This window comes from Stegodyphus dumicola, chromosome 5 (genome assembly GCF_044657685.1).
Source record: "Stegodyphus dumicola isolate Sdum_Otavi_A_Nest chromosome 5, ASM4465768v1".
In the NCBI taxonomy this organism is placed as follows: Eukaryota; Metazoa; Arthropoda; class Arachnida; order Araneae; family Eresidae; genus Stegodyphus; species Stegodyphus dumicola.
Genome location: NC_140772.1, coordinates 128,655,685 through 128,674,649, shown reverse-complemented (window position 1 = coordinate 128,674,649; position 18,965 = coordinate 128,655,685). Strand labels below are relative to the sequence as shown.

General features: G+C 34.6%; 1 protein-coding gene across 1 annotated transcript in view; it reads left to right on the top strand.

Moving 5' to 3' along the window:
- Positions 1–9,369, top strand: part of LOC118196918 (lysophosphatidylserine lipase ABHD12-like) — a 104,200-nt gene extending 94,831 nt beyond the window's left edge. Inside the window, exon 6 of the mRNA XM_085817056.1 lies at positions 9,202–9,369. The gene's annotated coding sequence lies outside the window, so the exon portion shown is untranslated. The remainder of the gene's footprint in view (positions 1–9,201) is intronic.
- The last annotated feature ends 9,596 nt before the right edge of the window (positions 9,370–18,965 follow it).

Here is an 18,965-nt window from a genome sequence, read left to right as displayed (position 1 = left end):
GACGAAGAGGAGACGCTATCGAGAAACTTCCGATTTTCCTGTTGGAGCTGAAGAAAACGAAGGAAGGACGTGCAATTCATGGACTCAACAATATGTTAAGTGTTAATGTCAAGATCGAGAAGTTTGCCCCGAAAAAACGCGTAATTCAATGCTTTAGACGTCAAGAATATGGACATTCGCAACATCTTTGCTCAAATCCGAGCGATGCTGCAGGTGTGGAGAGCACCATAGAAGTAAAGAATGCCCTCTAAAGCCAGAAGAAAAACCTAAGTGCATCTTCTGCTCACTACCGCATGTAAGTTCATATAGGGGTTGCCCCGTGTACAAGAAGCGATATGAAACAAAGAAGCAGCAGGCGAAGCCAGCAGCTAAGATCCCTACGCCGGCAGATTTTCCGAAATTCATCGAAACAGAGGAAGACAGCAGTAAAACCCAGATGAAACCTCTCTACAGTGATAGAGTAAAGAAAAAATTGAAAACCCACCCACAGAGTACAAGGATATCATAAACTGGATCCAAGATCCTAAAATCAAAAAATTTCTGAACAGTATGGTTGAGCACGTTGAGAAGATCCGCGCTGCAAAAACCACGGCTGAGAAGTTTACTGCCGGGTTCAAAGCAGCCATGACACTGATGAGATTTGCTGAAAGTGAAGAGTAATCACCAGCTTAGAAGCATTTGAGGGAATTTCACTATGTTTACGATTTCTTTTCACTTTTTCAACACACAGGTTCCCCTGTTTACAGCAGCAGAGCTCGGGGTCAGTACTTGGGTGGGTGACCACCCACGTGACTGGCCTCGACGTATCATCTTTCTTCATACTAGTGAAGATACATCACAGCTTGTACGGCGGCCAGATGCTTGAACCCACCTTCTCCAAAGTCTACTTGACCAACTCACGAGCATTAGCACATGTTCCTGCTTCACCTTTGTCGGTGCGGTGTAAATCACCTTAATTTTTAATTCTTCCCAACGCCTTAGGGCATATCTCCAACAGAGACAGTTAAAGTAGCAGAGGCTACTAAATGCCGCCTAACCATTCACTCGATTTCGATTTCGATTTCGTGTCGTTATAATTTCTGCACATTATTACTGATTCACACTATCTTATCCGCAATAAACTTTTGCACAGAGACTTAAAACTTGAGACGATTCCAGATTACATCAGAAGATCTAATGAAAAATTCTTCATCAAAGCTGTGCAATGTGACTTTGTTAATTAATCCCAAGTCTTTAATTATGAAATTCTCTTCGAAGTTAGAAGCGTTAGACCACTTGCAGCTCACACCTTCATTGGAGGAGACGACAACTTTTTCACTTAGATCCTCAGTTGGTAGCTGTTTATACATCCAATGCATCTGATTTTGATTGAAGTTCTTCTGTAGCTTGAATATTATTCTTGGAGAATGATAAAACTAATGCTGTGAGATTTTTCGGATTGTGATGATATAGTGGTGTTGTAAATAGGTTGCTTAGGTTGTTGTTGAATTGCTGTAGTGTATTGCGTTGAATAGTACTATTTAAATTGTGTTGTATTTAGCACTACTGATTGAGGTTGTTTAATTGTATTTGAATTTGTCATTGGAACTATTGCTGTAGTGTATCTTCTCATATTGTTGTCATTGATTTACATTGTCTTGGGTCCTCCTTGAAAGTTACGATCGCTCGTCACGTTTTGCGAACTTGTCCGATTGGATTGTCTTGCTCCTTTTGGTACTTCTCTTCTTCCCCTTATCTCCGTTTTCTCATCTGAGTTTTTCTCCACGTCCGGATTTCTTTATGTCAAGTGCCCTTGGGCTTTAATTCTGGAACCGGCAACATTGCTCTTCGCAATAGTTCGGTCAATTATAGAGTCTAAGTCTAATGTCGTTATAGTTCTTATCGTGGTTGTAAGGTATACAGAAAAAGATTCAATCATTTAGAGAAGACAGAAAAACCACAAGAAATTCCCACTAAAGATGACTTCCCCGAATTTATTCAAGCTTCAGGCCAAACTAATCAAGAAATGCCTAAAAACCTTTACAGTGACAAAGTTAAGCAGAAAAACCCGCAGGAAAATTTAGCAGAAATCATTAACATTTTCAAAGATCAGAAAACCCTTTTTCTCATGAAATCAATAACCACAATAGTTCAGAGAATTAAATCAGCTAAACTTTGCCTAGCTTTTCAAGCCATTGAGATGATTCTGAACTTTGCAGATAAAGATTAATTTGCAGCTTCTCTCAAGACAAGCATAGCCGAGCGGCAGAAATTCTCAAGTTGCAGATCCTCACATCGTGGGGCCACGTTTACTTCTCTTCTAGAGACTCTGCACTAGGTGCAAAAAGAACGTTCCATCTTACTAGATTCAACTCATCATTAAAGACACCCTACTTGTAATATATTGGTAAAGGCTGCACTAGGCCGATTGCCTCTTAATTGTGTTATGACATACACGGTAAAAAAAAAAGTTCGCTCTTTACATGCAAAAGTTTTGTAAAGTTACAGAAATCAAAAAGTTACAGAAGAATTTCCTGTAATGGTAACAGGTTGAAAGTAAACTGTAGCGGTAACAGCTGATTTGCTTGTAGCATTACAGATAATGTTTCAGTAGCCGCGCGGAAGAATAACGTGACTGACTGGAAATTAGCCAATCAGGAGAAAAGTGTTTGAAAGCTAGTTGCAGAAAAAAAACATGGCTGAATGCATGTTGGTTGTATAGCGCAGGTAAGTAAGAAAATGTTTACAATTACTGCTTGAAATAATTTTTGTTCATTTTATGCAGATTATTCTCCTGCACTTTGCACTGTTATATGTAGTGAGTAAGTATTTAAACGTTTAAGATTTGCGATTAATTAATATCAGTGTTCGTAATGTCTAATGAGTTGAAAGAGTGCAAAATATTTATTCCAAATGCAGATCTAATAGTAGTATTTTGTCATTGTGCATCGGATAAATTACACCTTAAATTGCCCGTATTATTATTTAAAACTAATTATTCCAAAATTTAATCACTGTCTGCACAGCTTTGATGATGAAATTGTAATGTGGTTGTTGAAAACAAAACGAATCATGTTAACGTTCTTTTCCAATCGTCTGACCAAAGAACGTTTGACATCTTTTTTCCCGGCAGGCCTTGCGAGAAACGTTTATATAAACATTTAGAATTCTGAATGTAATGTAGTATTTTTACGTTTTTTTCTGAAGAATTTGATCAAGAATAATCAGAATTTGATTTTTGAAAAAGTTTATTTGACTGATTAATTACCTTCGGGTAGAAAATGTCTTTTTATAGGACACCACTCGATAGTTCTGATGAAGAGGACTACCGAAGCGAGCGTTCGTCAAAATCCAACAAGACCTATCCATTGAAGAAAGAGGATTTCATTCTTATGGCCAAAGAAAAGAAAAGTAAAGCAAAAAAGGCGAAAACTATGTCAGATACCGAAAGCGAACAACCAAGTAAGAAGAAAGATGTGAAACCTGGTAAGGGAAAAAGAGACATTCAAACACCGAATGGAGAAGCTACTGATGAACAGACACCAGAAGATTTATTAATGGGAAATGATGAGGACATCCCAAAATTCAAGTCATGTTCTGAAAAAGAAATCCGGGACCAGATTGCGAAATTTGAATTTGACGTAATTTGCAATTACTTTCATAAAAGAACTAAAGGTGAGATGGATGTAGAGACATTCACGAAAAAATTTTATCCAGGGCAGATAACTGAAAGAGGAACAGACAGCAGGGAACAAGAATGGATTTCTCCTAAGAAAACCGCGAAAGTATCAGAAAACGAAGCTCCAATGGGAGTTACGACGGAAAATCGATTTGAGCAGCTAAATGAAGTAGAAGGTATGAAAGAAGAAGGAGGAGCCGAAAAAGAGGAAACTCCACCCCCAATAGTTTTCTAGAAAAGCGAAGTGGATTGGCTTAAAATTCATGAAATCCTTATCAATACCTGCAGTGAAGAATTCGAAGCCGATATGAAAATGAAACTACTGTATGTTAATTTAAACGATTAGTAGTGTTGATATAGTGACGATTTAGTAGACGATTACAGAAAAGCAACTCTGGTTTTGCAGAAAAAAAATATACCATTTCATACTTTCCAGTTACTCAGCGAAAAACCTATTAAGGTTGTTCTTAAGGGCCTCCCATCGACGATGAAGGAAGAAATAATCCAGGCAGATCTGGAGAGAAGGAAATTCCCGATAAGTAAAGTCAAGCAGTTTTCCAGACGAAGAGGAGACGCTATCGAGAAACTTCCGATTTTCCTGTTGGAGCTGAAGAAAACGAAGGAAGCACGTGCAATTCATGGACTCAACAATATGTTAAGTGTTAATGTCAAGATCGAGAAGTTTGCCCCGAAAAAACGCGTAATTCAATGCTATAGATGTCAAGAATATGGACATTCGCAACATCTTTGCTCAAATCCTGAGCGATGCTGCAAGTGTGGACAGCACCATAGAAGTAAAGAATGCCCTCTAAAGCCAGAAGAAAAACCTAATTGCATCTTCTGCTCACTACCGCATGTAAGTTCATACAGGGGTTGCCCCGTGTACAAGAAGCGATATGAAGCAAAGAGCCAGCAGGTGAAGCCAGAAGCTAAGATTCCCTACGCGGGCAGATTTTCCGAAATTCATCGAAACAGAGAAAGACAGCAGTAAAACCCAGATGAAACCTCTCTACAGTGATAGAGTAAAGAACAAATTGGAAAACCCACCCTCAGAGTACAAGGATATCATAAACTGGATCCAAGATCCTAAAATCAAAAAATATCTGAACAGTATGGTTGAGCACGTTGAGAAGATCCGCGCTGCAAAAACCACGGCTGAGAAGTTTACTGCCGGGTTCAAAGCAGCCATGACACTGATGAGATTTGCTGAAAGTGAAGAGTAATCACCAGCTTAGAAGCATTTGAGGGAATTTCACTATGTTTACGATTTCTTTCACTTTTTTAACATACAGGTTCCCCTGTTTACAGCAGCAGAGCTCGGGGTCAGTACTTGGGTGGGTGAACACTCACGTCACTGGCCTCGACCAAGGTTGGCCTCGACGTATCATCTTTCTTCAACTAGTGAAGATACATCACAGCTTGTACGGCGGCCAGATGCTTGAACCCTCCTTCTCCAAAATCTACTTGACCAACTCACGTGCATTAGCACATGTCCCTGCTTCACCTTTGTAGGTGCGGTGTAAATGACCTTAATTTTTAATTCTTCCCAACGCCTTAGGGCATATCTCCAACAGAGACGGTTAAAGTAACAGAGGCTACTAAATGCCGCCTAACCATTCTTTCGATTTCGATTTCGAATGTAATGTATATATTTTTTGCTTACTAGGTTTAGTTTATTCTTTTCCTAGGATTACCTAATTATTTATACCTGGTTTATAATTCAGTCTAATATGTTTATGTACGAGTGCATTATGAAGTAAAATTACAAAAACTTGAACAACGCGGTCGAGAACCTCGTTTATTCCTTTAGTGTAATAATATTTTTTTTCAGTGGTATTAATTTCTTACGAAAATATTATTAATTCCAAAATTAAGTAATTATATTGATTAAAAATATGCCGTTTCATACTTTTCGTAATGTTTTGTTTTACTAACTAGATGCAACTTAATTATTCCATATATTTTAATATACCAATATCAACAGGGGGAAAATGGAAATGACCTAAAATATTTTTCTAACAATTCGTTAAACTAATTATAAAACAAAACTAAAATTTTGTGCATTATTTCCAAAAATATCATTTCATTAATATTTTATAAATGACAACATATATTATATTGTATATATAACTACCATTGCATACTTATAAGTTTTTAAACATTTAATGTAGAATTTATGTTGATTTTATTTTGCCCAGTTTTAATACAGTTTTGATGTATGATAGTCTTGTTACTAGGATAGCATGAATCTGCTAATACAAGTTTAATACATTTCTTGACAAATGTTTCTCTTATTCATGTAATATAATATATAAATCATAAAATAAGTTTTCTTAAAAATAAATTATTATTGTTTATTGGAATTTAAAACAATTCTGTATCTGTATGTTGTATTAAAAATAAAATAATAATGAATTTTTAATGAAGCATTGATTTTAGCATTAACAATATATATATATATATATACACATGAATAAATGTAAATGCAAGCTACTTTTCCTTACAAAACCGCCTATGAATATATACTTTCCTTTAGGCTGATAGCCTTTGCATGCTTTGCCATATTCTATCAATCCAAATGATGCAAATATGCAGAAAATTTTACTTTCTTTGAAAGTTAATACCGGAAATAAAATTCAGTGCATTTGTAAACTACATTAGTTCTCTTATAGCTTGGCATTTAATTGCCCAATGATTTACTAGTCCAAACTAAGGCAGAATTCAGATATCGTTCAAATAAAAGAAAATTAATAAGGTCTGATTTTTAGACCTATATATGAAGATTTATTTTTTTTTTAAATATTATTTTAAGTCAACCAAATTAATTTCAAATTTAAGTAAGTATTCATGCCTTTCAGTAGCATTATTTTTGATATCTTAAATTAAATAACTGAATGCAATATTTCTTGTTAATAAAAGAAAAGCAATGTTATGAAAGACTAGCGAAGCAGATTTGCAAGTTCTAATTACAAAAGGTCCCATGCTTTAAGGGGTCATTTTTAAAAATACTTAATTAAAAAAAAATATTTAACGTGAAACTTCCAAACTTCACACATGTGGAATATTAATTCTATATATTTTATCTCATTCTTATTTTATTAATTAATTTCATAGCATTTTGTGTGACACTAGTAGTAATTATTAATTAAATTTTATGCTGTTTCTGATCTATGTTTTGATTTTGTTATTAATTACGTTAGTTTACATAAGATTTAAAATTATGTAAGGTACAAAAACCTTCTGCATCTATTAATATATGCTGAAGTGAATGAAATTATGCCAGTGAAATTTTTTAAAATCAAAAACAAATTTCTGTGGAAAATTAAAGTTATAAATTCTAAATGCAAACAAAGGAGTAAATTTGAAACTTATCAAATAAGCCAAAGTGTTGGTCATTTTTTCAGTTTTGCAGAAGAATTTTTATACTTTGCAGAATGGGAATATGATGTTTGGTTTTGTTAGTATTAATTATTACAACTGAATTATTGCAACTTACATTGCAACACGTAATTTAGCTTAAAATTTATTTGAACTTAATTTTCTAATTTATTTTGATCATGTATATTTCATGTGTCATAAGTCTTTGAAATGAACTTAATTCTATTTATTTACACAATTTTTTTAAAGAAGAAAAAGTCACATTTGTTTTGCTTAGTTGCACACGAAGATACATGTCTATATATAGAGAGAGAAAGAGGAGTTATGTTTACTTCCAGACTATTTTCCTCCTTTTATATTATAGTATGAAAATCAAGGGGGAAATTAAGCAATCAATTTAATTTTGAAGGATGTGATTACAATAAGATCATAACCAATCAAAAATATTCATGAATGAACTACTGGTAACTATCATAGTATTATTATTTAAAAGAAACCTACATTCCGATAAGAACGCTTAGTAACATAACCATTTAAGTTATCTGATAAAAGTAATTTTCATTCCTACTTCCCTATACCTTGAATTTCACACTTAGTATTGCCCACTGCTACTCCCTAGACCTCAAAGCATTTAATGCATCTGGAACTGCAATTTGTGTCTTCTTCTACAGCATGCAAGTTATCACCGTTTAGTTTGTACTGCCACGAGCAATGATCTTCAGAATTACCATATTGCGTTGCATATTCCACCCCACCCAGCTTTAGAACCAGATTCTGAAGAGTAAAAAAATATTTACATAATTTTCCCCCTTTTAATGCATTTAGAAAATGAATATCCCAAGATTTTAAAATGGATTTATCAACATAATGATTGTTTTCGTCATACTAACAAAGGCAAACTTTTGCACACTTAAGGCCCCGTTGAATCTTTCTCTTCTAACTGTTGAATATTATGTCAGCCTAATACAAACAATGATCTATGATAGTGAAAGCAAATACCAACTGCCATTCACTGTGCAATTTTGCCATATCAGTTGAATGTTCACCCTAGCAAGCATCGGACCACAACCTTCTCTAATTATTTATGTATGATCTGAGGCCTAAGGATTTGCAAGAACAACAATGAGAATGACAGAAGTTCAAATTATAAAGAAGAAATGAGATAACTTATTAGATGTTGCAATTATGTGTATTCTTATTGAAATATAGGTTTCTTTTAAATAAATAATATTGTGATAGTAGTAGTTTATCCATAATTACTTTTCATTTGTTATATTCCTACTGTGACTGTGTCCTTTGGAAATTAAATTATTCGTTTAATTTTTCCCCTCTTAATTTTCGGAAGATAAAATTAGTAAAAATAAGTGGGAATATGGCATCAAGAGGATTAGATATTCCCATTTTCTTGAAGCTGTTCACTATTATTGTTTCATCAATGATAGGCCATGCACCCAAAATCCACTAGCAAATCAGTTAGTAAGATGAAAATGGCCACTATGCGGACAAAACATTTAGGGTAACTTGTTTTGTGAGCACCTTAAGGAAGACAAACATTACCTAAATCATTAAAACATATTTAGAATCTTGTGCTAAAAGAAAGCTAGGGGGAAAATGTTGTCCGAGTCCCAGTGATTCCTTTGGACGAATATGTAATATTGTTTTAGAAATTTAAGGTAATAAATATAATATTTTTCGAATGCTAAAACAGTTCGAGAAATTTATTCAAGTTCTGAATTCTGAATATAAGTATACTGTATATTATATTTAATAACTATAGTGGCTTCATTTATGAAAATATTTGAATATTGGCTGTTTTTGTACAATGAACCTTCTCTAAGCTAGCTATACGTGATTCCTGAAAATTTTGATCTTTAAATGATAGTGGGCATCCTAGAGAAGTTATGTTTACTAATTTGTTATTTTATGAGGAATGCTGGTTAAATTTAAAAAGTGATTGACTGAGGTAGCTTGTCGTAATGAGACGGTTCACTGTAATCCAATTTTTTAAATAATTTAAGCTGTTCTTAATTAATTAAGATATTATAAAGAAATATGATTAAAAGTGTTATATAAGCACATGTTTAAAACATCTATTAAAATAATTTTTATAAGCTTTTTAAGAGCATAATTATGATTTTAAAAGAAATGTTTTTTTCTTTATTTAGGAGACATGGTTTACAAAGAGGGGAAAAACCATTCATTTTTTCCAAGCAGTCGAAACGAATTTAATGAAATGTTTATTAAATTATATTATGTTATTTTTTAATTAATTCTTTTTTTCAGGTTTTATGTAAAGTTTATGAAATAAGTAATAAATTATTTTTACTTCTGTATTTTATTAGCATATTATTTGCTTCATAGTGTTTCACAATAAAATTATAAATTCAATAAACTTCTTAATTAACATGCTGTAATATAGAGAGAGCATAAAGTTTGTTTTCTGTTGTCACATGCTTATTTCACAATTTTGTATGCGAATCTCGAAATTTATAATAACTAGGAATACTTTTTTTAGTATCACATTCGAAATGGTAAATATTAAACTTAGATTTATTACATATTATGTTTGTAAAAAAATATAGGTAAAATTAAAATGCATTAAATTTCAAGCTAAACTGAAGTATTAATTTTAGAAATAAATTTCTTAAAGGCATAATTGTATTAAGAATTTTAAGGGAACAAGGCTTTAAAAATTAAGGTAAGTTGGCAAAGTTTTATGCTTATTCAAAAAGCATGACATTAGGTTTTTAATGAAAGACTTCTATCTGTTAATTCAAAGGAAATTATTTGAAGGTAAGTAAAAACGTTATGCATTATTTCAAAAAATAGCAGACTGTTGACAAACACTGAGTGCAGATAAGAATAAAAAGATTAGTTAGACGTTGTAATTCAAGCGTATGAACAAAATTTTGAATTCCTTGTAGTAACAAAATGAAGTTCATTGCTATGTTGAATTCGTTAATTTACTGAAAATGTCATTTTTTAGAAGGAGAGAACATATTTTTGAAAAATGAAGAACAGCTGTTCTGAGTTCTTCATAGAAATATTTCACAAAATGTCTTTTACTGTAATAATATGATCATATCAACATGCAACACATTTACTCATATAAGTTAAATCTAAAGCAACATGTGTCTATTTTAGCTAAAATTACTAAAAAGAAAGTTCTAGAACATATCTTATTAACTGACACTAAAACATGCAAATAAAACATACTATTTTTTTCAGCTATTTTACAGGGCAAATATAAGGAGCAGCATATCAATTTGAACTTTTAAATTAATCAAAATGATAATATGAAAGGCCTTTCAATAATATCAGACATAAGTTTCTCTTCATAAAACAAAAATACTCTGCAACAGACTAATGTTACTTTTTGAAAAACGAATATTGCTGTTGAAAGCGCATCTTTTAAATTAATGCTTTTGAGGTCAAATTGACTAATTTAAAAAGCCAAACTATTATGCTTCACTTGCATATATCTGTATAATGATATACAGATGCAGATATTGTTTTACTCAAAACATCTTGATTTCAATATATTTTATTATAATAAGCATCATTTTAGACCAAAAAATCTATTACTTTTATAGACATATCCTTTAGTATTATCTATGAAAAATATATTCTACACACATAATTACTTAATGGGATATTAGAAGGAAATAATCTGAAGCCTTTACAGATACAACCATTGGAATTTTACGTAAGAAAAGTATCTTCTACTCACATAATAACTTGCTATAATAATACAAGCAAATAACCTGTAACGGTTACAGATATATCTGTTGAGATTTTACATGAGAAAAACATGTTCTTTTTACATAATTATTTTCTGTAATATTACACGCAAATAATCTGTAACCATTACAGATATATCGTTTGGGATTTTACATGAGAAAAACATGTTCTTTTTACATAATTATTTGCTGTAATATTACACGCAAATAATCTGTAACCATTACAGATATATCGTTTGGGATTTTACATGAGAAAAACATGTTCTTTTTACATAATTATTTGCTGTAATATTACACGCAAATAATCTGTAACCATTACAGATATATCGTTTTGGAATTTACATGAGAAAAATATGTTCTACTTACATAACTATATGCTGTGATATTACAAGAAAAAGATCTGTAACCATTACAGGCAAAACTCTTGTAATGTTACAAAGAAAACACCTGTTTCTGTTACTCAAATAACCCATGGCATCCCAGTTTCCATGAGTTTTCTTAGTAACCTTACAGATTTTTTTTTACAGTGTAGACATAGACATAGTGTCGTTATAGTAAACAAATATAGTGAATTTTAAAGAGTGCATTTATTCTATTGTGGTTTATGCGCTCTTGACGAAGTAGATTTAATTCAATCCAATCAATTTAAATGAAATTCAAGAAAAAAATGCGTATAATTTAATATTCCATACAAGGAAGTCATGTGGTGTCCACATCAGATTTTTTTAGTTTGTATCGGTTTAGTTCATTAGTGAATGTTTTACACTTTAATCCGGAATGAGAATTAGGATTACAAAAGTTGCACGTATTTTTCACTACCGTATTTAATGAATATTGGTTTTAATTCTAGTCTGAGGTTGAGAGTGATTCTTTCTTTTTGAAGGTTCCCGAGTCTTGAAAGAAAGCCCAGAAACGGTGCTTGCAGCTTCCGTACAATTAAGTTTGATAAAATTCATCAGCTAATTTATATCACTAGAATTTTTAGGATCATTCTTGCGATAAAATTCTACTATTAAATCCTGAGGTAATTGTTTGAATAAAATTGGTATTAGCAAATTAGCTTAATTTCCGAACTCCCATAGAATTTAAATTTCTTAAACTAATTTCACTTTCTTCATACAATTTTCTAAGTGCGAAGTGATTTGAAGAAAACTTAACTGGTTCAATTTCTAATGATTAGTAATCCTTGCAAATTTTTCTACAAAGTAATTCCTAATATAAATACAAATGACCAGGCAATGAAACACAGATAGATGATTCTTGAAATTAAGTAGACTGGCTTACATGACAGTTTCTCATGGTTAATTTAAATATTGGCTAATTTCCCTAATAAAATACTCTCTGCAAACATTCCTTTCCTACTCAATAATATCTGAATGGGTGAAACTTCTAAACAGTGATAATCATTCCGAGTTCATTTCTTAGGAACAGGCTAGCTACATCGAGTATTCGTGGTTTTCCCTATATTTAACGTGAATACGACCCAAAATTTCTTAGAGAGCACTCAACTTTTTCTTTAGGCTAATATCCTTCCGTGAGTCCGGTAATTTATCGACCGATCTTTCTCAGGTTAGATAGATCAATCAAAAACTCAGCACCTTAATCAAAATTTAACTTTAAGTTAACAACCGAGGTATTCTCAAACATTATGGCATACTATTTCTTTATCCTTTAAGTTGTTCAGAAAACTTACTCAAACTCTCAAAAGGAAATATTCCAGTAATAGGCAACTTCAATCTGAGACATCTGTTGCCTAATCTAACAATGAGAAAGCCGAAATTTTTGCCCATCATTTAAAATGGCTGTTTTCTGCAAATGAATGCTAAAGCCGCCCGCAATTCATTAATGAGGTTGATTATACTTCCTTAGTAAATTCTGAGTTAATCTGGCAACAGGAAACTAACTTATCAGGCTCTCTACACCAAGGGGAATTGTTAATGTAATTAGGAAGCCCAATTTTAAAAAAGCTCCTGGGATTGATGGAATTACGAGCTTAATGATAAGGAAACTCCCTCTTAATATCATCTGCAATTTTACGATTATCCTGAATGATAGTCTAAACAATTGCTACTTCCTGACGCCTAAAAAAAGGTAAAAATGCTTCTTTTATGTAAAAGCTAAAGGCAGGTCCAGGCTGGAAGGCTTTCGTTCCATTAGCTTGCTTTATGGATGAGGAAAAATCTGTAAAAAATCATCTTCAGCAAGATATAGCATATTTTCACTTACTGCGCGATGAAAACAGTACGGATTTTGATGCAAACTCTCCACTACTAAAAGTTCGTAAGAATTACGGCGTTCGTCAGAGCGTCAAACAAAATTCAGACCTCCGCCCGTAGATGTGGCGAAAGTTTTCAGCCGCATCTGGCATGACGGGCTAATTTATCAGTTTGAATTGATCACTATATTCCTTTTTTAAAAATACCACGTGTTAGATATTAATTACTTTGCTTGCCGATAGATGGCAGTGCCTCTAACCTGACTAGCTAGGCAAGTGCACGATATTTGTGCTGCGTCACACTCTCGTCACTTGCCGCCAACCATGTAGCATCAATGTTCCTCTTATGTATAAAGTAATCTAATTTAATCTTATAAAAAAACAGTAATTTATCTATGTTTGACGAGTCAACATATATAAAATGGTTCAGAGTAAACCATGCTCACGAATTTAATGCATAAATAATATTTGATTAATATATAATAAATTGATATTTTAAGGATAACGTGCATTTGAAAAATTTGGAATAAAAAATGGCGCATAACCTGCCCACGTTGTCACCGTTTGACGCTGGATCGAACCCTTCTGAAGCTTGGAGACACTGGACGGAAGACTTCGAGGCATTAAGATATAGCCAAGAGTCGGAAAACACAAAAACTGCGCTTTTTCGACATGTTTGTGGTGACGAATTAAAACAGCAATGTCGATCGTTTCATTTGAAGCCAGAAGCGGGCAGCAGTGAAATGTCCTTGAAGCAAGTGCTACAAGAATTCGACAAATATTTTGCAGATTATCAGAATGAGATTTATGCATCATTCAAGTTTCTCGAAATAAAGCAAGAGAAAGGAGAGAAATTCATGGACTTTTACTCAAGGCTACGATGTGCAATAGTAGATTGCAACTATGGGCAAGAATAGATAGAATGCTCCGTGATAAAATAGTGCAAGGCATCTCAGATAAAGCGTTACAAAAACGGCTAATACGAGAGACAAATAGAGCGAAAAAGACGCTGCAGAATATCATCAATGAATGCAAGGCAGCGGAACATAGCAAAGCACAAGCCACTGAAATGAACGAGAACAAAATCTCCGTAGACGCTCTCAGAAAAAACAAACATCGATCAAATCCCGCGCAGATAACGCAAGTAAAAGAGTGCAAGCGATGTGGAAGAAAACATGAGCTAAAGAAGTGCGCTGCGTTCGGAACGGTCTGCCGAAAGTGCGGTGGGAAAAATCACTGGGCGAAAATGCGTCGCGCCAAACCAAAACAGAGAGCGCACGCCGTTGAACGTACGGAAGATACAGTGGATGGACAAAAATATGGAAACACCTTGTGAAATGCATGTTTGAAAAGAAAGATTGATTTTAATGAAATATGTAGGTGTCGCTGGCGTTTTTGACTACTGACGCCACCTATACAACTTCGTAAATGTGCTAAACAGTTCAATTGTTGTCGGAGTACTGTTATGTGAGGTTGTCGTTGCATTATGTCAGAGTTAACAGACTTCGAACGTGGGCAAATTGTTGGAGCACGTATGGTAGATGCTTCCGTAAGCAAGGTACCCGAGGTGTTTAGTGTTTCAAGAGGTACTGTATCGAAGATTTATTCCGCATATTTGAAAAGCGGAAAAACATCATCTGCTAAATAACAGCGCGGACGAAAGTGTGTCCTGAGTGATCGTGACAGACGATCATTAAGGGCAATTGTGACGAAAAATAAGAAGACCACAGCTGCAAAAGTTACTGCTGAAATGAATGTTGTGTTACCGAACACTGTGAGTACCAAAATAATTAGAAGGGAGCTTCATAAACAGGGAATTGCTGGCCGTGCTGCAATTGAGAAGCCACTCAGTGATGCTAATGCCCGTAACAGGAAAAGGTGGTGTTTAAGTCATAAAGCCTGGACTATAGAGCAGTGGAAGCGAGTAATATGGTCTGACGAGTCTTCTTTCACATTGTTTCCCACTTCTGGCCGAGTTTACGTCTGGAGAACGCCATCTCAAGCCTATAATACAGACTGCTTGTTGCCAAGAGTGAAACATGCGGGGGTTCTGTTATGGTTTGGGCAGCCATATCGTGGTTCTCTGCTAGCCCCATGATAACTGTGTCACGGCACATGACTTCCAAGACTTATGTGAACATTTTGGCCGATCGAGTTCATCTCATGGTACAAACTTTGTTCCCCGAGGGTGATGGTGTCTTCCAAGACGACAAAGCCCCTGTTCACACAGCTCACATTGTCCAGGACTGGTTTTCTGAGCACGAGGATGAGTTGTCCTATCTCCCCGGGCCACCACAGTCACCAGACATGAATATTATCGAACCTTTGTGGTCTACATTGGAACGAAAAGTGCGTTCTCGTTATCCACCGCCAACATCGTTATCTGAACTTGCCACCGTTTTGCAGGAAGAATGGTATAATATTCCCTTGGCAAACATACAGGAACTGTATTTATCCATTCCGAGAACACTGCAAGCTGTTTTGGATGCCAACGGGTTTCCTACACCATATTAAGCAAAGAAACATGTTTTTTTAAAGGTGTTTCCATATTTTTGTCCAACCCCTGTAGCAACTCGGAGTTTACTTACCTAGGGGAAGTAACTCTTGACGCGGTGGATTCAAATAAAGCATCAGTCTGGTACCAAAAGATCACTGTAAATAAGAACGAAGTGAACTTCAAATTAGATACTGGAGCTCAAGTTAACATTATACCCAAGAGTGAATTGTTCAAGTGGAATGAGATACCAATAATTAAGAAAAATAAACAACCAGTACTGGATTATAGTGACAACCAAGTACCAATATTAGGTGAGTGCTATCTTACATGTAAAACTAAAAAATTGACAAAAACTCTCAAATTTCTAGTAACCACTCTGGAATCATCTCCTATTTTGGGTCTTCAGGCTTGCCAAGACTTGGGTCTGATTGAAAGAGTGTATCAAGTCAAGCAGGAAAAGAAACAAAACGAAGAGACACCAGAGCAAGTGATACAGGAATTTGCAGATATGTTAATTGGTGTGGGAAAACTAAATCGCACAGTAAAGATAAAAATAAAAGAAAATGTCGCACCTCATGTTGCAGCCAATTTTTTCATGCAAAGCAAGTGCCACTTGCTTTGCATGAAAAAGTAAAGCAGGAGCTAAACAGAATGGTTGAAACTGGCATCATGCAAAAGTCGGTGAGCCCACAGAAAGGGGTGAGAAACATAGTTGTGATAAATACGCCAAAGAAATTGAGAATTTGTTTAGATCCACGGCAGCTTAATGAGGCTATTCAAAGACCTCATTATTCAATCCCTACATCAGAAGCCCTTATGACAAAACTTCAAGGATGTAAAATATTTACCATTTTGGATGCCAAGAATGGATTTTTGGCAACTACCGCTTGATGAGGAGTCATCATACTTGACAACATTTACAACGCCCTAGAGAAGATTCAGATTTTCGGTTCTTCCTTTCGGTCTGAACAATGCACCTGAAGAATTTCAACGGGCCATGAAGGAGATTTTTAGCAATGAGAACGAGATAAATCCATATTTTGATGATTTAGTCTTAGGATCGTCGTCTGTCGAAGAACATTGCAAGTTGTTGCGGAAGACACTTACGATAGCCAGAAGTGCTAATCTAAAATTTAACATCGAGAAGACACAGCTATCTCGGACCTATGTGACTTATTTAGTACGTGTACTGTCTGATAAAGGCATTGCACCTGATCCAAAGAAGTTCCAAGCGATTGAAAAGTTTGCAGAACCAAAAGGCCGAGAAGACTTGCAGCAATTTCTAGGAATGGTGACATACTTAGCAAAATTCACACCTCAGTTGTCAAGTCTAACTCATTCGTTAAGGCAACTTTTGAGAAAATATAGCGAATGGTTATGGGATGAAAACATCCAAAGAGACTATGAGCACCTAAAACACATGATTGTGCAAGCCCCATGTTTGCAGTATTTTGATGAAAGCAAACATTTAACTGTGTCATTAGACGCCAGTAAATATGGAATTGGAGCGGTTCTCCTACAAAATAATCAACCTGTGGATTTTGGATCAGCATCATTGACAGAAACTCAGCAAAGGTATGCGCAGATTGAAAAAGAACTCTTAGCAGTTGTATATGGGTTAGAACATATCAACTACTATACGTACGGAAGACATGTAACAGTGCAGACTGATCACAAACCATTACTAGGTCTTAGTAAGAAACCTTATGATACAATCTCACCTCGTCTTCAGCGCATGCTCCTCAAACTGAACAGGTATGATTTGAAATTGGAATATGTCCCAGGAAAAGAATTGCTAATAGCTGATGCCCTGTCCAGAGCACAGTCAAGTGTTGACACCTTCAGTCAAGAAACTACTGTTAATGTAAGTCTATTAACACAATCCTCTCCAACAAATTGGCAGGAAATCGTAAAAATGACAGAAAAGGACCCTGAATTGCAAGATGTGTTATTTCATATCAAAAATGGATGGCCAGAAAGAAGCAATACAAGGCCAGCAGCACAACCTTACTGGCATTGCAAAGAAGAGCTTTATACAACAAAGGATGGAATAATTTGTCGAGAACAACGACTAGTTGTGCCAGCATCTCTTAGAAAAGATATTATGAAAAAACTGCATGTGTCTCACAGAGGTATAGTTTCTAGTAAAGTTAAAGATAGAGAATATTTTTACTGGACGAACATCAACAAAGATGTGGAAGAATATGTTTCTAAATGTGCGATATGTCAGAAATATCAACAGGCTAATCAGAAAGAAGTTCTTTTAGACTGTGATCTACCACAGAGACCCTGGCAAAAAGTTGCCTGTGATTTCTTTTACCTGAAAGGACAACAATATCTGTTAATGATAGACTATTTTTCAAAATATGTAGAGCTGAAACCACTGAAAAGTATAACTGCTGAAGCTCTAATGACCGTTATGAAGTCCATTTTTGCAATACATGGAATACCAGAGAAGCTCATCACTGATGGAGGACCACCATACAACTCGGAAGCATTGCGGAAATTTCTTGAAGAATGGGGTGTTATGCATGACATCACATCACCACATTTCCCTAGAGCAAATGGGCAGATTGAAAGATCTGTCCAAACTCTCAAGAAGTCTCTGAGCAAAGCTGCGGAAGAAGGAAAAGACTTGTATATTGTTTTACTAGATTATAGAATTCAACCTGCAAAAGATTTGCCATCCCCGTCTGAATTATTAATGGGAAGAAGACTGAGATCTTTTCTGCCATCACATCCTAAAGCATTGCAACCAAAATTTCAAATAAAAGGTGCAATAGAGGATTAAAAAAAAAGGCAGATGGTGCAAAAGAAATATGCAAATAAACACGCAACCCAGCTTCCAAAACTTCATGAAAATGATAAAGTGTAGTTTCAATGGAAAATTAAAGAGCCTTAGAAACAGGGTATGATCATGAAGACAGGTCCTCAACCAATACTATAAAACAGGGTATGATTATGAAGACAGGTCCTCAACCAATACTATACTTATGTCATAAAAGCAAATGATGAAACTGTGTATAGGAGAAACCGACAGCACATTCGTAAAGACAAGTCTACATGTGAAATGACAGAGTGGAACAGAACAGCAGAAGATTTGTTTGGACTTGATCAATCAACACTGGATCAACCTGTTTTTGTAGATAATGATAGGCAGGATCCACCTAAGGAACAGAAAAGTGATTCTACTAAACATTCTCAAATTCCAGGAAATGTGTCAACTGAACCAATGTTAAGACGATCAAGTAGAAATAAAATAAAACCTCTTCGATATAGAGACAATTAGGAAGAATTTATTGATGCTAAAAACTTATACTTTATTTATAGACTAATTATGGAATTTAATGAACTGTTCAGAACTCTAAAATATCAGTTTAATTAGTAAGTCACAATTTTAAAGATTTAAGTGAGTCATCCAGGTATGTAATTTTGCTATGTTCTCTAAAGTCAACTGTTAAGTAATAATTTAATGTC